Source organism: Triticum urartu, chromosome 5, assembly GCF_003073215.2.
Source record: "Triticum urartu cultivar G1812 chromosome 5, Tu2.1, whole genome shotgun sequence".
In the NCBI taxonomy this organism is placed as follows: domain Eukaryota; kingdom Viridiplantae; phylum Streptophyta; class Magnoliopsida; order Poales; family Poaceae; genus Triticum; species Triticum urartu.
The window spans coordinates 312278482-312296608 of record NC_053026.1 but is presented as its reverse complement, the minus strand read 5'-3'; positions in this window follow the sequence as shown (position 1 = coordinate 312296608).

The window sequence follows — 18127 nt, the reverse complement described above, 5'->3', positions numbered from 1 at the left end:
GGGTGTTTGTGAAATGGATGACCGAGACATAGTCTTTCAGAAGCGTTTGCACCTTACGATGGGTAGACCGTACAACCTACAACCCCTACATCTGCTAGTCTACCACTGTAAGAGTTCACACGACTTAATCAACTATGCTAGAGCCCATAATAGCTTGTGGCTGCACACGGAAGTTTCTAGTATGAATAATCTCATGATCCTTTTGAGCCTGGGTGGCGGTCCATAAAGAAAAACAGGCAATCCTGGAATACCCAGGTACCTCAATCCACCTAGATGTGTGTTTAAGGTGCCACCTTAAATAAACCATTAATTAACAATCTCACATCTGTCATGGATACACTTACCCAATCCACGTCTACTAGCATAGCATGGCATAATAAGCAAACATAGAAGTACTCCCAAAGGATTGATAATAAACAGGTAATAGGCACTACCTCAACTACTTCCCAAACCCACAATTTAATTAGATCCTAATCATGCAATGTGTAAGGATTGATCTAATGCAATAAAACTGGGTAGTAGGAAAACATGATCAAAGTGTTACTTGCCTTGCTGATGATCCGGGAAACCTAGCGACTCGAAGTAACAAGCGGCGCACTCCGGGTACTCTATCGCAAACAAACAAGCATACAATAAGTACTCAGCTAATGCACAGGTAAAGGTCGAATAAGAGATCTAACCAGAAGGTTCAACTTAAGAACTCTGGTTGGCAAAAAGAATCAAATCGAACGAAGCAACGAAAAACAAACAGCAAAAGAAACAGGCTTCGTTTACTATTCTGGATCTAGGGCAATTTTTACAGTGGAAAAAACTTGTTTGAGTTGGTTAATCGGAAAGAGGGTTTCGAGACGAAACTCTAGGCGCTTGAATCGCCTGATTCCGATAAACAACCGAAAAGTTAGACTAAAATGAAAATCGGATCAGAAATCGCAATCAGAGAAATCGCGGATTTAATCCGAGAAAAAGAAAAACGACGAACGTTCACTAAAACGAACGAATGGTCGAACGCTCGCTATTTAAATAAACCGGAAAAACCGATCTATTTAAAAAAACCGAAACAAAAAAACGAACAAAACCGTCGGAAAACCGAACGGTTTTTTGGGAAAAACCGGCGACTAAAAAAAACTACCTCCGGCAACTCCGGCGACTAATCCGGCGGCGGCGGCGGTGCTCCGACGACGGCGGCGGTCGGCGGCGCGGGGCGGCGGCGGGGCTGCGCTAGGGTTTGAGGGGGGGTTCCGACTGCGCCTCCCCGGCTTATAAAGCCGGACGGGCCTAGTGTCCGGGTCGGACACGGCCTGTAGGTCGGTTGCGTTTTAAAAAGAAAATGGTTACGCTCGGAAAAAAAAACAAAAGGTCAACTAAACGGACTCCAAAAATCCTGAAATAAATTTTCCCCGGCTTCTAAAATCAAGCCGCACAGGATGAACATTTATTTGGGTGTAACGTCCCAAATTTTCAATTTGGAATGTTATACACTAGATCATCATGCATATCATATTTTCATGCATTTTGGTTGATCCTAGAAATTTCACGCAACTCAAGGACCCACGGAGAGAGTTGGAGATTTCGTTATTTTCATATTTGAGAGTTTTCTCGAATTTGAAAAGAGGATCATTTGATTTATTTATTTTATCTTCAATTATTTTCCGATATCAAAAATATGAGAGAGGGAAATAATATGACTTTTCCCAATTTAGGAAAAATGAAGATTTAATAAATAGATCAATTTTGGTTTTGCCGGAGTTTCGTTTGCTTTTATTTGGTTAGGGAAAAATGCGCGTTTTCAAAAATTGCATTTTAGGCCCGGAGAAAAGTTCATTTTGTTCGACTCATTTTTAGGAGTCGGGGGAAATTTACTTTAGGTTTTTCGGAGTTCGTTTAGTTGCTTTTTCTTTTGTTTTCTGTGAGCGAAATCTGTTAAAAAAAATCCTCAGCGCCTTGGGCCAAAGGCCCAAGCCGCCGCCGGCCAAGGCCAGGAGGCCATCGCGCGAGCGCCCAGGCTCCAGGGAGCCGCCGCCGTTGTCTTTTGGAAGTCCTAGTAGGACTTTTGTCCTACACCCGTTTATTCCATTTCTTTTTCTAGATCTTTCCTACTCCTATTCCAATTCCTTGATCCCTACCCCAAGTAAATCCTCCCCTCCCCAATATAAATACCCCAACACCCCCCCTCTAAACCCATCAAATCAAACCCCAAGCCCCAAGCCGCGCCCCACCCCGCGCACTACACCACACCGCGCCACCCCACACCCGCTCCGCGCCCCAAGTCACCGCCACCGCGCCGCACCTTGCCCACGCCGCCGCCGCACCTTGCCCGCACCGCCGCCCTACGCCACGCCGCCGGAGCCCCTCGCCGGAGACCTCGCCGGAGGTTGCCCCGCGTCTCTTTTCCTCGGATCGTTTTCTTCTAATCGTTCCGATTCTTTTCTTCTCTTCCGATTCGTTTTCTAGATCGGTTTTTCGTTTCGGTTTTCTTCTCCGAAACCCTAGATCGGATTCGTTTTCTTTTCCGATTTAGTTGCCTTTGGACCGTTTGCCGGACCGTTCGTCCTAACGAACGTGATCACCAAATTCTTCTAGGTTAATGAACGTCCGTTCGTATGACCGTTCTTCTTTTTCTTCTCGTTGGATTTATTCCGCGATCGCGATCTCAGATCCGATCTTCTTTCTAGTCTTTCTTCTCGCTCGTTTATCGGAATCAGGTGATTCAAGCGCCTGGAGTTTCGTTTCGAAACCGCCGTTCCGTCTAATCAACTTAAACAAGTTTTTGCCCCGGTAAAATTTGACCTAGTTTCAACTTGCTAGAACCGAGTTGTTTTCTTCCGCCGTTTGTTTTCCGTTTCTTTGTTCGGTTCGTTCTTTCTTTGCAACCGGAGTTCTTAAGTTGAACTTTCTGGTTCGATCTCTTGTTCGAGTTTTACCTGTGCATTAGATGAGTACTTATTGTGTGCTTGTTGTTTGTCTGCGATAGATTAACCAGATTGCGCCGCTTGTTACTTTGAAACCCTAGGTCTCGCGGATCATCAGCAAGGCAAGTAACACTTTGATCATACCTTTTCTACAACCCAGTTTTATTGCATTAGATCAATCCTCTCACATTGCATGATTAGGATCTAATTAAATTGTGGGATGGGAAGTAGATGAGGTAGTACCTATTACCTATATTATTATGAAACCCTTGGGAGTTACTTCTACGTTTGCTTATTATGCCATGCTATGCTAGTAGACGTGGATTGGGTGAGTGATATCCATGACAGATGTGAGTTGATAATTTTAATGGTTTATCTAAGGTGGCAACTTAAACACACATCTGGGTGGATTGAGGCACCTGATGTCTATCAGGACATGCCTTTTTTTGGACCGCCACCCAGGCTCAAAGGGATCATAAGATCTTTCATGCTAGAAACTTCCGTGTGCAGCCACAAGCCATTATGGGCTCTGGCATAGTTGACTAAGTTGTGCGAACTCTTACAGTGGTAGACTAGCAGATGTAGGGGATGTAGGTGTACCGGTCTACCCAATCGTAAGGTGCTAGCGCTTCTGAAAGACTATGTCTCGGTCATCCGTCTTCTCAAACACCATGTAGTGCGAGAAACCAAACGGAGGCGATCGAGTCTTGTGGGGAAAAGTGCGCAAACCTCTGCAGAGTGTAACAAACTAATCATGATTAGCCGTGTCCCCGGTTATGGACAACTTGAGTATCTAGTACTAGAATATCATGTGAATCTCAACATGTTACTTCTAATTAATGTTGTTGGGTTTTAATTATTTTTAATTGGGATTGAGAATGTTGTCAACCATTCTCGATGTTTCACAACCACCATGATAGTTAAATAAATTTATTCCTTTGCAGTAGGGAAAAACTGGCTTTACGCAAAACTGTAACCATAGAGCTTTCCATCAGCCATATATGCGTATAGTATAGCTGTTTCATTCCATTACTCTCTATGTGTCACTTTGCCAGCATATTCCATCTGCTGACCCGTTTTCGGGCTGCAACTTCTCATGTTGCAGACTTTTCAGACGACGATTGAGGTGTTTTTAGGTCGTGGTTCTATACTCAGTGATGCCGTTGGAGTTGATGGACCCATTTATCTTCCAAGTCTTCCGCTGTTATCGACACTAGATGGCCTTAAGCCATGTTTATTGTAATAAGTTCTCTTTTGAGACAACGATGTAATAAGTGTGTGATTGCCACTCTGCTATAAATCCTTCGATGTACTGTGTGGTGTCAGCATTACTGATCCAGGGATGACACCTGAGCACAGAGCACTTGATCCATTCGGATCGGGTCGCGACATTGGGGCCTAAATGCAATTTTGAAAACACGCATTTTTCCTAAATTCAAATAAAATAGCAAATTAAACCAAATAAAATCTATTTGATTTTTTATTAAATCCTCAATATTTATTTATTTTGGGAAAGTCATTTTATTCCCTCTCTCATATCTTTGTAATAGAAATAATTGAAGATAAAATAAATAAAATCAAAAGATCCTATTTTCAAAATTTGAGATAACTCAAATATGAAAATAACGAAATCCCCAACTCTCTCCGAGGGTCCTTGAGGGAGTCCTGGATTAGGGGGTGTTCGGGTAGCCAGACTATACCTTCAGCCGGACTCCTGGACTATGAAGATACAAGATTGAAGACTTCGTCCCGTGTCCGGATGGGACTTTCCTTGGCGTGGAAGGCAAGCTTGGCGATGCGGATATTCAAGATCTCCTACCATTGTAAACGACTCTATATAACCCTAACCCTATCCGGTGTCTATATAAACCGGAGGGTTGTAGTCCGTAGGCAATCAACTCCATATACAACAATCATACCATAGGCTAGCTTCTAGGGTTTAGCCTCCTTGATCTCGTGGTAGATCTACTCTTGTACCACCCATATTATCAATATTAATCAAGCAGGATGTAGGGTTTTACCTCCATCAAGAGGGCCCGAACCTGGGTAAAACATCGTGTTCCCTGCCTCCTGTTACCATCCGGCCTAGACGCAAAGTTCGGGACCCCCTACCCGCACCGGTTTTGACACCGACATTGGTGCTTTCATTGAGAGTTCCTCTGTGTCGTCGCCTTTAGGCCCGATGGCTCCTTTGATCATCAACAATGATACGGTCCAGGGTGAGACTTTTCTCCCCGGACAGATCTTCGTCTTCGGCGGCTTCGCTCTGCGGGCCAATTCGCTCGGCCACTTGGAGCAGATCGAAAGCTACGCCCCTGGCCATCAAGTCAGGTTTGGAAGCTTAAACTACACGACTGACATCCGCGGAGACTTGATCTTTGACGGGCTCGAGCCACGGCCAAGCGCGCCGCACTATCTCGAGGGGCATGATCTAGCTCTGCCCCGGGACAGTGTCCTGGAGGCCGCACACGCATCGGCTCCGACCCCTAACTCAGAGCCTATTGCACCAATTGAGGATGAACGGTTGGACGTCACCTTGGGGGCTGCGATCCCAAAAGCGATCGAGGCGAATGCTAGCCCCGCACTCTGCACGACCCGTGACTCCGAGGATCCGGACTCCTCCCCGGACTCCGAACCCCCCACGCCCCTGCCAATCGAATCCGATTGGGCGCCGATAATGGAGTTCACCGCCGCAGACATCTTTCAGTACTCGCCTTGTGGCGATATCCTGAACTCTCTGAAAACTCTCTCCTTATCAGGAGAGCCCTGGCCGAACTACGGTCAGCGAGGATGGGATACGGACGATGAAGAAATTCAAAGCCCACCCACCACCCACTTGGTAGCCACTGTCGACAATTTAAACGACGTGCTCAACTTTGACTCCGGAGACATCGACAGCATGGATGACGATGCAGGAGATACCGACGAACCAACGCCCATAGGGCATTGGAAAGCCACCTCATCTCACGATGTGTACATGGTGGATACCCCTAAAGGAAGCGCTAGTGAGGAAAAAGGGGATGGGACGGGAGATCGACCCCCCGAAAAGCAATCAAAGCGTCAGCGTAAACGCCGACCCAAGCCCCGCCTCAACAAAAACCCAGCCATAGAGCAGGATGAGCCGGTAGACGACGTGCAGGCCTTAGAGCAACCGTCCGAATAGGGCAACACGGATAGAGAAACCGAACATCCCTCCTCCGGCGAAAACGGCATTCCGGACGACCTCACGCCGAATAAACCTATGGAGCAGAAGAACCTCCACGAGAGGCTCGTTGCAACTGCACGCAGCCTAAAGAAGCAGAAGCGGAAGGTGAAAACAGCGGAAGACGCACTCCGGATTAGATGGAGCACAATAATCAATACCACAGATAAGTACGGCGAAAGTCGCCGCACTAAAAGCTATCCAAAAAGAAAGCTACTGCCCGAATTCGACGAAGAGGCCCTAAAGCCCTCACATTTAAAAAATGAAAAAGCCACACGGTCGGATAGACGACCCCATAAAGCGGCAAGCGGCGCCGCACCTAAATCGGCATGCGACCCACTTAAGGATTCGCATCATGGCCCAATCAGGTCCATTTATGGGCCAAGAAAGCAAGCCCTCGTAAGCAACGCTATGAAGCCATCATCAGAATCCGGCACACCCAAATACATGGGTGCCGCACACCCCCTATGTTTCACCGATGAGGTCCTGGACTATGAATTCCTAGAGGGATTCAAACCCGTAAACATAGAGGCATATGATGGAACAACAGACCCTGGAGTCTAGATCGAGGATTATATCCTCCACATACACATGGCTAGAGGACATGATCTCCACGTCATAAAATATCTACCCCTTAAGCTTAAAGGGCCAGCCCGGCATTGGCTTAAAAGCCTTCCCGAAAACACAATTGGAAGCTCGGAAGAGCTCGAGGATGCTTTCCGAGCAAACTTTCAAGGGACCTATGTCCGCCCTCCGGATGTAGACGATCTTAGTCACATAACTCAACAACCCGGAGAATCAGCTCGGCAGTTCTGGAATAGATTCCTCACTAAAAAGAATCAGATAGTCGACTATTCGGACGCTGAAGCCTTAGCAGCTTTCAGGCATAACGTCCGAGACGAATGGCTCGCCAGACACCTCGGCCAAGAAAAGCCAAGAACAATGGCCGCACTAACAAGCCTCATGACCCGCTTTTGTGCAGGGAAGGACAGCTGGTTGGCAAGGTGCAGCCCCAGCGACCCAAGTACATCCGAAACTAGGGATGGAAACGGAAAATCGCGACGCAACAAGGAGCGTCGCTGGACTAAGGACAAAAGTCCGAAGAGCACGACAGTCAATGCCGGATTCAAAGGCCCACGACAAAATCAGGAAAAATCGCCCCCCCCCCAAGGATAACAGGGACGATCCATCCAACCTAAGTAAAATCCTGGACAGGATATGTCAGATACACAGTACTCCCGGGAAGCCTGCTAACCATACCCATAGAGACTGCTGGGTTTTCAAACAATCCGGCAGACTCAATGCTGAACATAGGGGGCTCGACACACCAAGCGAAGACGAGGACGAACCCCAAAAGCAGAGCAACAGGAAACAAAAGAACTTTCCACAAGAAGTAAAAACAGTGAACTCACTTCACATAACAAAACATGCGGCGCCTGTAAAGGTACGCACCACACGGCCCAAAGGGTCCTGCCACTGGTTGTCAAAACCGATCATCTTCGATCAGCTAGATTATTCTAGGAATATCAAGAATGTAGGCTGGACTGCCTTGATACTCGATCCAATAATTGGCGGACTCCAGTTTTCAAATGTCCTTATGGACGGCGGCAGTGGACTAAACCTGATATATCAGGATACAATCCAGCACATGGGGATAAACCCAGTAAGAATCCGCCGCAGCAAAACCTCGTTTCAAGGGGTAATACCTGGTCCGGACACCCATTGTATGGGTTTTCTCCGGCTCGAAGTCATATTCGGCTCTGCCGATAACCTCCGCCGCGAAAAGCTGACCTTCCATATCGTCCCATTCTCAAGTCGCTTTCAAGCACTACTGGGACGCGAAGCTTTCGCTCGCTTTAACGCAATACCACATTATGCATCTCTTACGCTTAAGATGCCCGGTCCACGAGGCATCATCTCTTTGAAGGGGAAGCACTAAAGTGCACCTCCCCAAGCGGAGGACTGTGCGGCCGCTTTGACAGCCCCATAGTAAAATGGCCTCACTGGCCAAAAGAAACTTTGAAATAGGTCATTCAAGACCACGAACGCGGATAGACGAGTTCGGTGCAAAATCATCACTGATGCAGGCCTAGAAGCCATATACCCCCGCACTAGGGGCTCCACGCATATACAATAAGAGACAATAAAGCTCAATCTTATATATCTTACTTTATACTTTGCTTATTTTAAACTTTTTCGGCACGACCCGTTTTCAACTTAGTTCCTCTCTTTCACAGATGAACGTCGTGCGGCACCCGTCCAGGATACGGCACAACGGAGACACAGGCGCAGACGTGCAGTAGGGACCCGTCCTAAAGGATTCTTTTTAGATTAAGACCCTGCGTAAACCTTTTTTACTGTCTCTTGTTGCTACACATCCCCTGGTTTTTTCTTTCTGATATAACCAAGGAGGAGGCTGGCGTCTTGGCATGTGGCCACGTCAGAATTTTTGCACGTACCTGGACACTAGGGGCTTTTTTAATAAAGAGTGTTGTTTCGCCCGCACTCATAAGGACCGAACACCTTAGGGAGTGTTCGGCGTCGCGAGTTTTGGCATTATATGCATCTGCTCCGAATCATGTCTTTGGTCAAATGTTGGGTTGCCCGGCTCCTGAGTTCGGCTACCTTACGTTCCGCTCTATCAGCTAAGGTAGCACCAGGAGAACTACTGCTCTTGTGCCCCCGGTTCGGCCGGGCGAGCACCTCAGTAGAGAAAGCCGAAAACTGACTGTCATGATGTAGCGTGAGACTGGTCAGCCACTCGATGACCTATCGAAATCTATCGGATTCCTCTGCTTTAACGAAGGGCCGCTTCCCGGTCAGGCACATATGCGCCCCGAATTCGGACGAGCGCAGTTGCCACCAAGGAGCTTCCTAAAGAGTCTCATTGTCAAACTCCTATGGCTAAGTGAAAGTGTTAAAGCATTATAGTCTGGTTGCCTGGCCCGCTGCGCTATCACCTCCTTTGTAGGACCAAGACGTTGAATTAAGTGTGAAAATGCGTCTTCTGCGAGCACCCCCGCACTATGTGCGTGGGGGCTGAAGCCAACGACTGCCATCTTTCAGATTCTATATATATATATCTTAAAACGGCCGCACAGGAGGTGTTCCCAATACTTGGAGGCACAAGTATAAAAAAGGCCACTACAGTTTATCAAAATATCACTTTATAATTACATATGCTATCATAACATAGCATCTTTTGGGCACTGCGTCTCTATTACACGAGCGCCTTCAAGAACTTCCTGAAAATAGTGCTCGGAGGGTACTCGGCTTTTGTCCGAATCTCAGGACGCAACAACGGTGGTCTCCATCTCTGCCCAGTATGTCTTAACACAGGCAAGAGCCATCCTAGCACCCTCTATGCATGCTGACCTCTTTATTGCATTTATACGCGGCACCGCGTCAAGGAATTGCTGCACCAAGCTGAAATAACTCTTCGGCTCCGATCTCCCTGGCCACAGGTGACCCATGACGTACTTCATGGCGAGTCCAGACAACCTATTCAGTTCGGCCCATTGAGCCAAACGATCATCCATTGCCAGTGGACGCTCTGGATTGTGAAACTGTGACCAGAAAAGCTTTTCCACTTCGCAATCTTTCTGATCTTGAAAGTGTTCGGTCGCATCAGCAGCACTCGCTGCCAAGTCCAGATAGGTATCCTCCATACTCCACATCCGGTCCAACGGAGCAAACTTCGAATCACAAAATTTCCTTCGCAGCATAAAGGGCTTTCCAGCCGCAATCTGTTCGGCCTGACGCAGCTCCTCCTTCGCAGCTCTCATCGCAGAGCGCGCGTCCTTGGCATTGGCAACGGCCTTCTCTAAGTCCGTCTGTTTCGCCTGGTCTTCTTTTTTAAGAAGTCTGCAACGGTCGGTAGCGCTTTTTAACTTTTCGGCCATCTCGGCCATCTCCTCCTTGCTTCGGCAATGAGCAGCCTGTTCGGCTCTCAGCTCTTCAAGGGCCTTCTCGGCAGCCGCATCGCTTTTTCTGGCTTGCTCCTTAGCTCGGGCAAGTTCTGCCCTAAGATTCTCCACGGCGGCCGTACCATCTGCGTCGAGCACACACATTGTAAGACACTGGCATGAAGCTCCTCTTACCTGATGCCGCCCGAAGAATTACATACCTTGAGCCTCATCAAGCCGCTTGTTGACAAGCGCGATGTCGGCATCTGCTACGTCCAGTTGCCGCTTTAGTTCGGCCACATCATCAGTTCGGCTTGATTCCGGACACCTCGCCACCTACATTCAAAGGTGACATCTTAGACCTGGGATTATGATCCTCTGCGTGCCGTCATTTCTTGACAACGCGCAGAGTCTCAGGGGCTACTATCTACATAGGGCGCACCTTACTTATGCGCAACTGACAAAAGTGTACATTATCTAACGTACCTCAAAACCCGTCAGTAAACTTTTGACGGCCTCATGCAATCCGCTTTCTGCGGATGAAATCCTTTCAATCACCATGCCCACCAATGCACGGTGCTCCTCTGAGATAGAAGCTCACCCCAGTAGAATCTTTAGCTCCTCCAGCCGAGAACCAGATGGTGCCGGACTTGTCCTATGGCCTCTTTCGAAGGCCGGACGCGGAGAGCCTTGGGGGCCACATAGCTATCTTCCGCCCCTGCCGGATTCAGAGAAACCCTCCACGACGACACCTCAGGGTCGCCCGCCTCACTAGGCGGTACGGCAGGGGGAGGCGTCCCGCTCTCCATCATCTCCGGAAGAAGATCCCCTGAAGACGAGCTCTGCTGAGAAGGGCTGAGGTCCGAGCTACAAGGTAAAATTTCGGTTAATCTTCTCAGATATAAATCAAGGATTTCTCTCATCCCTCAAAAGGAAAACCTCTCTCTACTTACGGCTCGCTGGAGGGCTGATCCCTTTGAAGGCATAGTTCGGCCGAGGAACTCCCCGGCGTCGGACCCTCTGACGAGGATTTTCTCCCCCGCTTCGGGGCCATGGTCTCCGGGTCGTTAGAGGCGGCCCTCTTCTTCCCCTTGGGAGAGGAATTGTCGGTTCCTCCCTTCGGAGCAGCCTCCTTCGAGGAGGCCATAGTTCCCTTGTCCTTCCCCTTACTTCCCTCCAAAGGCATTATCTTCAACATCCTGACAAGCACGGGATCCGGCCTGGTTTCGGGAAGGGGAGCCGGACACCTGATCAGCTTTGCCTTCGCTATCCACTCCTGTTTAAAAGGATAGCTCCTTTTGGGGCAAGTTTATGACAATTATATGGATGGTAGGTCCGGGCACAAGGTTACTTACTTCAGTATCCAGGCGATTGCAGCTTAGGCCTGCGTCCTCGGTCAAATCCGGACACATCATTTGTGATCTGAAGAACAGTTTATACATCTCCACGGGCGTTGCACCCATAAAATGATGGAGAGCTCGTGGTCCCTCCGGATTAAACTCCCACAGACGAAGGGAGCGATGTTTGCCGGGCAGTGTTCGGCGAATCAGCATGACCTGCGTCACCTTGATCAGGTTGAGGTCTCTTTCTAAGAGATCCCTGATGCGGCCCTGCAACAAGGGCACGTCTTTGGATAACCCCCAATCTAATCCTTTGTTGACCCATGATGCTAGCCGTGATGGGGGACCCGAGCGAAAGGCAGGAGGCGCCGCCCACTTGGCGCTCCTGGGAGGGGTGATATAGAACTATTCTCGTTGCCAAAAGCCGAGCTCCTCTTGAAAGGAGCCCTCGGGCCATGGAGCATCAGCATTCTTACTTATGACAGCGCCTCCACACTCTGCGTGCCGTCCCTCGATCATCTTCCGCTCCACTCCAAAAGTCTTGAGCCATAATCCGAAGTGAGGAGTAACACGGAGGAACGCTTCGCACACAATGATGAATGAGGAAATGTGGAGGATGGACTCCGGAGCTAAGTCATGAAATTCTAGCCCGTAATAAAACAGTATCCCCCTCACGAAGGGATCCATCGGGAAGCCTAACCCCCGAAGGAAGTGGGACATGAACACTACGCTCTCACCGGGCTGGGGACTGGGAATAGCCTGCCTTTGAGCAGGCAACCTATGCGAAATTTCAGCGGTCAAGAACTTAGCCTCTCTCAACTTTAGCACGTCCTCCTCCGTGACGGAGGAGGGCATCCATCGGCCTTGAAGGTCGAAACCGGACATTATCGAAGGTCTGAGGCGCCCGAAATCTGAAGCCTAGGGTGTTGGAACTCGAGGCGATGGGCGAACTTGTTTTAGGATTGGAGAAAAGGAGTAAGGCCCTGGTCCCTTTATAAAAGGTTGAATACCAGGAGCCCTCCCCGTAACCGTTTGGGACTCGCCTTTAATCGAGAAAATATGCTAGCGGGCACGATTGGGTTACCCACGTCCGTATTGATGAGAATCCCGTAAAAGGGGGGCACACGATCTCTGCTTTGACAAGACGTGCCAAGGAAACCGCCTCGCAGAACACGCTGAGGTGGAAGAGTGAAAACGATTCGAGTGAAGGACTTGGCTGTAGTGTGATGACGCATTGCGGAATACGTCAGCAGATTTGATTTGTGGCAATATGTGGAAGTTTATTTTTGCAGAGCCGGACACTACTCTTGGTGTTTACAATCTTTTATGAAGGACTTGGAGGAGGAACCCGCCTTGCAATGCCGAAGACAATTTGCGCGCCAGACTCGTCGTCATTGAAGCCTGGTTCAGGGGCTACTGAGGGAGTCCTGGATTAGGGGGTGTTCGGGTAGCCGGACTATACCTTCAGCCGGACTCCTGGACTATGAAGATACAAGATTGAAGACTTCGTCCCGTGTCCGGATGGGACTTTCCTTGGCGTGGAAGGCAAGCTTGGCGATGTGGATATTCAAGATCTCTTACCATTGTAACCGACTCTATGTAACCCTAAACCTATCCGATGTCTATATAAACCGAAGGGTTGTAGTCCGTAGGCAATCAACTCCATATACAACAATCATACCATAGGCTAGCTTCTAGGGTTTAGCCTCCTTGATCTCGTGGTAGATCTACTCTTGTACCACCCATATTATCAATATAAATCAAGCAGGACGTAGGGTTTTACCTCCATCAAGAGGGCCCGAACCTGGGTAAAACATCGTGTTCCCTGCCTCCTGTTACCATCCGGCCTAGACGCACAGTTCGGGACCCCCTACCCGAGATCCGCCGGTTTTGACACCGACAGTCCTTGAGTTGCGAAAAGTTTCTAGGATCAACCAAAATGCAATAAATATGGTATTCAATGATGATCTAGTGTATAACATTCCAAATTGAAAATTTGGGATGTTACATACTCCATCTAACGTGATGATCGGACATGGTTTAGTTGATATGGATCACGTGATCATTTAGATGACTCGGGGGATGTGCATCTAAGTGGGAGTTCTTAAGTAATAGGATTAATTGAACTTAATTTCTCATGAACTTAGTCCTGCTAGTATTTGCATATCTATGTTGTAGATGAATACCTCATGTTGTAGCTCCCCTATGTTTTTGATATGTTCCTAGAGAAAACTAAGTTGAAAGATGATAGTTGCAATGATGCGGATTGGGGCCGTGATATGAGGATTATCCTCATTGCTACACAAAATAATTATGTCCTTGATGCACCGCCAGGTGACAGACCTATTGCAGGAGCAGATGCAGAAGTTATGAATGTTTGACAAGCTCGGTATGATGAGTACTTGATAGTTTAGTGTGCCATGCTTTACGGCTTAGAACCGGGACTTCGAAAATGTTTTGAACGCCACGGAGCATATGAGATGTTCTAAGAGTTGAAATTAGTATTTCAGACTCATGCTCATGTCGAGAGGTATGAGACCTCTGACAAGTACTTTGCCTACAAGATGGACGAGAATAGCTCAGGCAGTGAGCATGTGCTCAGAATGTCTGGGTACAACAATCGCTTGAATCAAGTGGGAGTTAATCTTCCAGATAAGATAGTGATTGACAGGGTTCTCTAGTCACTATCACCAAATTACTAGAACTTCGTGATGAACTATAATATACAAGGGATGACGAAAACAATTCCCAAGCTCTTCATGATGCTGAAATCGGCGAAGGTAGAAATCAAGCAAGAACATCAAGTGTTGATGATTAACAAGACCACTAGTTTAGAGTAAAAGGGCAAGGGAAATAAAGTGAACTTCAAGAAGAATGACAAGCAAGTTGCCACTCTCGAGAAGAAGCCCAAAGCTAGACCCAAGCCTGAAACTGAGTGCTTCTACTGCAAAGGAAATGGTCACTGGAAGCGGAACTGCCCCAAATACTTGGCGGATAAGAAGGATGGAAAAGTGAACAAAGGTATATTTGATATACATGTTATTGATGTGTACTGTACTAGTGTTCGTAGTAGCCCCTGGGTATTTGATACCAGTTCAGTTGCTAAGATTACTAACTCGAAACAGGAGTTACAAAATGAACAGAAACTAGTTGAGGGAGAAGTGACGATGTGTGTTGGAAGAGATTCCAAGGTTGATAAGATCACCATTGCATACTCCCTCTACCTTCGGGATTAGTGTTGAACCTAAATAAATGTTATTTGGTGTTTGCATTGAGCATGAATATGATTGGATCATGTTTATTGCAATAAGGTTATTCATTTAAATCAGAGAATAATTGTTGTTCTGTTTACATGAATAAAACCTTCTATGGTCATATACCCAATGTAAATGGTTTATTGAATCTTGATCGTAGTAATACACATATTCATATTATTGATGCCAGAAGATGCAAAGTTGATAATGATAGTGCAACATACTTGTGGCACTGCCGTTTAGTTCATATTTGTGTAAAGCGTATGAAGAAACTCCTTGCAGATGGGCTTTTGGAATCACTTGATTATGAATCATTTGATTCTTGCGAACCATGCCCCATGGGCAAGATGACTAAAACTCCATTCTCCAGAACAATGGAGCGAGCTAATAACTTAATGGAAATAATACATACCAATGTATGCGGTCCAATGAGTGTTGAGGCATGCGGCGGGTATCGTTATTTTCTGACCTTCACAGATGATTTGAGCAGATATGAGTATATCTACTTGATGAAACACAAGTCTGAAACGTTTGAAAAGTTCAAAGAATTTCATAATGAAGTGGAGAATCATCGTAACAAGAAAATAAAAGTTTGTACGATCTGATCGCGGAAGCGAATATTTGAGTTACAAGTTTGGCCTTCATTTAGAACAATGTGGAATAATTTCACAACTCACGCCACCTAGAACACCACAGCATATTGGTGTGTCCGAATGCCGTAACCGTACTTTATTAGATATGGTGCGATCTATGATGTCTCTTACCGATTTACCACTATCATTTTGTGGTTATGCATTAGAGACAACTGCATTCACTTTAAATAGGGCACCATCTAAATCCGTTGAGATGACACCGTATGAACTGTGGTTTAGCAAGAAAACTAAGCTGTTGTTTCTTAAAGTTTGGAGTTACGATGCTTATGTGAAAAAGCTTCGGCCTGATAAGATCAAACCCAAATCCGGGAAGTGCGTCTTCATAGGATACTCAAAAGAAACTGTTGGGTACACCTTCTATCACAGATCCGAAGGCAAGATTTTTGTTGCTAAGAATGGATCCTTTCTAGAGAAGGAGTTTCTCTCGAAAGAAGTGAGTGGGAGGAATGTAGAACTTGATGAGGTAATTGTACCTTCTCTCGAATTGGAAAGTAGCTCATCACAGAAAACCATTCCCGTGATGACTAACACCAACTAGAGAGGAAGCTATTGATAATGATCATGAAACTTTGGATCAGGTTACTACCTAACCTCGTAGGTCAACCAGAGCATGTTTTGCACCAGAGTGGTACGGTAATCCTGTTCTGGAAGTCATGTTAGTAGACCATGACGAACCTACGAACTATGAGGAAGCGATGATGAGCCTAGATTCCACAAAATGGCTTGAGGCCATGAAATCTGAGATAGAATCCATGTATGAAAACTAAGTATGGACTTTGGTTGACTTTCCTGATGATCGACAAGCCATAGAGAATAAATGGATCATCAAGAAGAAGACTCACGCAAAAGGCTTTCGACAAGTTCAAGGTGTTGACTACGATGAGATTTTCTCACTCGTAGCGATGCTTAAGTCTGTCCGAATCATGTTAGCAATTGTCGCATTTTATGAAATCTGGCAAATGGATGTCAAAACTGCATTCCTTAATGGATTTCTTAAAGAAGAATTGTATATGATGCAACCAGAAGGTTTTGTTGATCCTAAAGGTGATAACAAAGCGTGCAAGGTCCAGCAATCCATTTATGGACTGGTGCAAGCATCTCGGAGTTGGAATATATGCTTTGATGAGGTGATCAAAGCATATGGTTTTATACAGACTTTTGGAGAAGCATGTATTTAGAAGAAAGTGAGTGGGAGCTCTGTAGTATTTCAAATATTATATGTGGATGACATATTGTTGATTGGAAATGATATATAATTTCTGGATAGCATAAAGGATACATGAATAAAAGTTTTTCAATGAAAGATCTTGGTGAAGCTGCTTATATATTGGGCATCAAGATCTATAGGGATAGATCGAGATGCTTAATAGGACTTTCACAAAGCACATCACCTTGAAAAGATTTTGACAACCCGACCACGGCAGAAGATATAGAGAGAGTGAAAATCATTCCCTATGCCTCAGCCATAGGTTCTATAAAGTATGCCATGCTGTGTACCTAGCCTATTGTGTAACTTGTCGTGAGTTTGGAAAGGGGGTACAATAGTGATTCATGAGTAGATCACTGAACAACGGTCAAAATTATCCTTAGGTACCTAAATAGGACTAAGGAAATGTTTCTCAGTTATGGAGGTGACAAAAAGTTCATCGTAAAGGGTTACATCGATGCAAGCTTTGACACTGATCCAGGTGACTCTGAGTATCAATGTGGATACATATTAAAAGTGGGAGCAATTATCTAAAGTAGCTCCGTGCAGAGCATTGTAGACATAGAAATTTTCATAATACATACGGATCTGAATGTGGCAGACCCGTTGACTAAACCTCTCTCACAAGAAAAACATGATCACACCTTAGTACTCTTTGGGCATTAATCACATGGCAATGTGAAATAGATTATTGACTCTAGTAAACCCTTTGGGTGTTGGTCACATGGCGATGTGAACTATTGGTGTTAAATCACATGGTGATGTGAACTAGATTATTGACTCTAGTGCAAGTGGGAGACTGAAGGAAATATGCCCTAGAGGCAATAATAAAGTTGTTATTTTATATTTCCTTATATCATGGTAAATGTTTATTATTCATGATAGAATTGTATTAACCGGCAACTTAATACATGTGTGGATACATACACAAACCACAGTGTCCCTCGTAAGCCTCTACTAGACTAGCTCGTTAATCAAAGATGGTTAAGTTTCCTAACCATAGACATGTGTTGTCATTTGATGAATGAGATCACATCATTAGGAGAATGATGTGATGGACAAGACCCAGCCATTAGCTTAGCATATTGATCATTCAGTTTTATTGCTATTGCTTTCTTCATGGACAAGACCCAACTATGAGATATGCAACTCCTGGATACCGGAGGAATACCTTGTGTGCTATTAAATTTCACAATGTAACTAGGTGATTATAAAGATGCTCTACAGGTATCTCTGAAGGTGTTTGTTGGGTTGGCATAGATCGAGATTAGGATTTGTCAGTCCGAGTATCGGAGAGGTATCTCTAGGCCCTCTCTGTAATAAACACCATGATAAGCCTTGCAAGCAATGTGACTAATGAGTTAGTTACAGGATGATGTATGACGGAACGAGTAAATAGACTTGCCGGTAACGAGAGTGAACTAGGTATGAAGATACCGATGATCGAATCTCGGGCAAGTAACATACCGATGACAAAGGGAATAACATATGTTGTCATTATGGTACGGCCGATAAAGATCTTCGTAGAATATGTGGTAACCAATATGAGCATCCAGGTTCCGCTATTGGTTATTGACTGGAGAGGTGTCTCGGTCATTTCTACATAGTTCTTGAACCCGTAGGGACCGCACGCTTAACGTTCGATGACGGTTTGTAT